This window comes from Myotis daubentonii, chromosome X, assembly GCF_963259705.1.
Source record: "Myotis daubentonii chromosome X, mMyoDau2.1, whole genome shotgun sequence".
NCBI classification, from domain to species: Eukaryota; Metazoa; Chordata; class Mammalia; order Chiroptera; family Vespertilionidae; genus Myotis; species Myotis daubentonii.
Genome location: NC_081861.1, coordinates 130,983,167 through 130,988,150, shown reverse-complemented (window position 1 = coordinate 130,988,150; position 4,984 = coordinate 130,983,167). Strand labels below are relative to the sequence as shown.

The window sequence follows — 4,984 nt, the reverse complement described above, 5'->3', positions numbered from 1 at the left end:
GGGAGGACTACAGAGTCAGGACAGCCAAGGAAAAGACCAGAATCCTCAGAGCTGTTTCTTGGCTGCACAAGGCAATGGGAACCACATCTGGTAGCTCCCCATGAGGGATTACCAAGGGTTTATCTAGAGGGCTCATATGTGAAATAGACTGCACTGAAAATTAATCCAACTGCTGAAGCAGCATAAGAGCTGGAAGAGTATTTTTGGCATACTTCATGGCTTTGGGCTCTGAATCAGTTGTAGACTTGGGCTCTGCTCTGAAGTTATTTATGATTGAAACAGTGAAGACAAGGCAGACAGTGAATTAATTTGAGATATATATATAAATGTGGTTACTAAGTTTCTTTCAGCAAATGTTTGGTTGAAGTCTGGCATGTCTTCCCCCTCCCATTCCTGGAATTCTGCAATAATTCCATGAATATGAATTGTATCTTATCACAACAATCATAAGTTCTTTAGTGATAGAGATCTTATTTTCATTAATTTATTCATTCAATAAATTTATTAAATACCTTCTATGACTCACTAGGGATGGGACAGAAAGAAAATGTCTTTAAAAAGGTATGTGTGTGTCCATATATATGGGGGAAGGCAAGAGCCTAATTTTCTTTTATTCCTTGGTGTAAAACTACTTTTACATGAGCAAATGAATTAAATTGCAACCCTTTTGTACAAAGCAGTGAACAAGGAATTGAGCCAGAAACTGAAAATTACTTTAATTTTGTAATGTTTTCTTTTGAATGTTTGCTCTTTCTGAATGACCAGCATCACAGCCCTATATACTTAGTGCAAGTTAACTTCAGTTGTCAGTTTTCTTAGTGAACTCCTTCCCATCCCCCATTTATTACATTTTCTTCTATATTAAAGCAGTTGAAAAAGTGCTAGTCTCTGAAAGGGATTAAGTGGGTTAATTAGCATTTAAAAGCCCCTTTATTTAGTCAGTATTTACCCCTCTCCCCATTTTGTGAATGGGAAAGTGAGATGAAAAACTCTAGCTATATGAGAATGCCTGAGATTGAACCCAGCCAGCCCATTCCCCAATCAGATTTGGAAATCATGTCTTTAGTATCAGGTTGCTTGTGAAATCTTTGTCAAACCTCTTTTTGTACACGCTCGTAAATAATACTTCCCAGAGTATCAGTAATAGTCACAAGACACAGTTGATGAATTTCAATGACTGGACTGCCGTGGAGAAAATGAATGGACTGTTAATAGGATTTCTCTTGAATAATAGCTAAATTATTAAGCTGTAGTGTGGTGGGTATCACTTCCTTAGTGTGGCAAATTAGATTTGAAGGTGCCAGTGTGAATGTCTCAGGAATATTACATTGCACAGCCCTTTGGAAAGATTTTTTCTTTCTGTTTAGGAACTTTAAAAAAACTTTATTGTTGAAAATATTACATATGTTTCCTTTTCCCTCACTAACCTCTCCTGCCCGCTCCCGCCCCACAGCACATGCCCTCAGCCCCCTACTGTCTGTGTCCATTGGTTATGCTTATATGCATGCATACAAGTCCTTTGGTTATCTCTTACCCCTCTCCCGCCCTCCCCTGCCTTCCCTCTGAGGTTTGACATCTGTTTGATGCTTCTATGTCTCTCTATCTATTTTTGTTCATCAGAATATGTTGTTCATTATATTCCTCAAATGAGTGAGATCATGTGATATTTATCTTTCTCTGACTGGCTTATTTTGCTTAGCATAATGCTCTCCAGGTCCTTCCATGCTGTCGCAAATGGTAAGAATTCCTTCTTTTTTACAGAAGCATAGTATTCCAACGTGTAGATGTACCACAGTTTTCTAATCCATTCATCTGCTGATGGGCACTTAGGCTGTTTCCAGATCTTAGCTATGGTGAATTGTGCTACTATGAACATAGGTGCATATATCCTTTCTGATTGATGTTTCTGTCTTTTTGGGCTATAGTCCTAGAAGTGGGATTACTGCGTCATATGGGAGTTCCATTTTTAATTTTTTGAGGAAACTCCAAACTGTTTTCCACAGTGGCTGCACCAGTCTGCATTCCCACCGGCAGTGTACAAGGGATCCCTTATCTCCACATCTTCGCCAGCACTTGTCCTTTATTGATTTGTTGATGATAGCCATTCTGACAGGTGTAAGGTGACACCTGATTGTCATTTTAATTTGCATTTCTCAGATGATTAGTGACTTTGAGCATTTTTTTTCCACATGTCTCTTGGCCTTCTGTATGTCCACTTTCAAAAAGTGTCTATTTAGGTCCTTCGCCCATTTTTCGATTGGATTGTTTATCTTCCTTTTGTTTGGGAAGATTTTAAACGTTCCTATACATTTCCATAGTTTTCAGCCATCTATCCTTTACCAAAGCTCATGCTTATTTCTATTTTTCATTGGCTTTTATTAGTAGAGGGTGTAGCAGACAGTATTGGTTTTCTGACACATCTCCTTGGTATCCACCTCTATACCAAAGGCTCTTTCCTGAAAACACTTGCACTGCCTTTTCTAGCCCTGGGGGCATCTGGGCCCACCTTCAGGGAAAGCCTAAAGTGCTGGAAACTAATCCCTCCCTGGCTGCCCTCATATAATGATGGCTGTGAGTTGGTGGATAAATACCCAGCTGCCTCGCTTCACTCCTCCATCGGAGCAACGATGAGGTGCGGTAACTCTGGGTACGGGACAACAGTGGGCGCTGGGAGTTTCCCAGTAGGACTGAGCTCCAGTGAACCCCAGGGTTTTATAATGTTCCCTTTGTTGGTTGTCTTCCATTTCTGTCTCAATTTCCCTCCTGGTGGTTCCTAGAATTACTACCCAAAGAAATGACTTGTACTCAAACCTTTCTGTTAGGTTCTTATTCTAGGGTAACCCACACCAAGACAGAAAGTGAATATGAAAATATTTCTTCACCAATTATCATGTAGCAAAGGCAATATTTTATAATTCCCTTTCACAGAACAATTTTGCCAAGTCCCTTGCTCTTACCAGATGGCTGCATGTTACTTTGGGAAAGCTATGAACTTTGGGGTTAGGTTTGATCTTGAGTTCAAATCCTGCAGTTGCCATTCACTAGCTGTTCGACTTGTGTGACCTTGCTAAAGTTATTTTGCCTCAATAAACCTCAGTTTTCCCACTTAAAAAAGAGGGATAATAATACCTCCCTCCAGAATTGTTAAGAGGATTAACTACATAATGTACGTCAACCGTTCAGTACAAAGCTTGGCATATAGTAGCAAACCAATAAATGTCAGTTCTTTGCCCTCTGACGAGTTGCTCCACAGTCATTACCAGTAGAATGTAATGTTCTTGTCCTTGTAGCAAATAAACACCCAGGGCAAGACTATATCAAAATTCCAAGCTTCATGTGATTGCAAAACTATAGTAAAAATAACTATGAGGGAAACCTTATTTGGCTAAAAAATTTTTTCCAGCCTACTTGTTAATTATTTTTTGAAGAATTTCTGATGTTCCAGAACTAAACTGAATTGTGTTAGTATTCCACCCTTATATTTCTATGACAAACAAAATAGTTATAATAAGCAAAAAACAACTAAAATAAAATAAAACATGGAGAAGTGTATAAAACTAAATATGTAACTCAGCTCTAATAGCTGAACAGAGAAGGAATTAAAATAATTTAAAAATCATAAGTGGATGATAAAGTATAAAGAAATGAAAACTTTACAGACTACTTAAAACCTAAAATAACTGAGTATTCAGAAACTAAGCAGATGGATCAAGGATGGTGAACAGCCAACAAGCTTTATAGATGAATTTGCATGTTTTTTAGCTGCTCTCCATGCCACCCAGCTCTGAGGAAAGCCTGACAGATATTGAACCAGGTTAATGCTGGCAGCAGATCCAATGATGCTAACCTGCTTATCACTAGATCCTTCCTACTGGGTTTGCAGTTTTGATCTGTCCTAAACATCTGGTAGATCTTACTGATTTTGGCACTCTAATTCCCTATTATGCAGCCATTTAAAATGGTGAGTTCACAAATAGTCTTAGTAGATGCATCCAAACTTGCCCAATAGCCTTTCAGTTCTAGAGAGTGGATTCGATGTCATTGAATACAGGGTTGTCATACATTATAGAAAAACAAGACCTTTGCATTGCCCACAGGGGCAGTTTGGTCAAATGTGGTGGTGGAATGGCATGCTGTCCTTGAATGGTATAGGCCGCCAGAGGGAGTCTCTTCAGTTCAGTGTTGAGGCACATGTATGGGGTGGTGTGGGCAAAGCTCACACATTGCTGCCTATTCTGTACCTGTCCTGACCACCTGCAAAGATGACCAGAGAGCTGGATGGCCTTCAGGATCAGAGTGACTCCAACATGACCAGACTGGTATGTTTAACACACTCACTGATAGATTTCGAATGCCAGCAGTTGTAATGGCCTGCTTAGTTAAATTGGGAAGCATATGCCCTGCCACCTGGACGTGAGACCCTATACCCTCTCGTCAGATATCCTTAATGTTGAAATCACCTTTCCCAATGAGACAGCCATCAGCGTCTACTGGAAGCTGTTCTATTGTGCTGATGTCCTCTTCTAGTTTGTCAGTAATCATAGCAAAGGCTTTAAAGATGGTGTTAGTGCATCTAGCCAAAGTGGTAACTCAGCAGAATTCCCTTCTCAGATGTTGATACGCACACCTCTCTCCCCACACAACATCTTAACTGATCCACCTTTCTTTCTGATAATACTGTCAACTTTCTTTCCATGCATAAGAAGCTGGATAAAGACATTTAATTCACCTTCAATCATGCCCTCCATCCCCCTGCAAGTTGCCTGCCACCTCCCAGCTAATCCCTATTGTTCTTCCTCTGGCCTTCAGCCATTCCCCTTCCCACCCACTCCCCTTTTCTTCTGAGCCTTCAGTTTTTGGGTTTCACCACTACCAGTGACCAAAGACTTGAACATTTAAAATCCAGCTTCCCAGACATGGAGACAGGTGTGATTATTAAAGGAGACACACAAAGCACTGAGCATAAAGGGAAAGCAATTGAAAT

General features: G+C 40.0%; 1 pseudogene; it reads right to left on the bottom strand.

Annotated features, from left to right (window-relative positions):
• Positions 1-3,758: 3,758 nt before the first annotated feature.
• Positions 3,759-4,748, bottom strand: LOC132224473 (poly(rC)-binding protein 2-like; annotated as a pseudogene).
• Between the last annotated feature and the right edge of the window lie 236 nt (positions 4,749-4,984).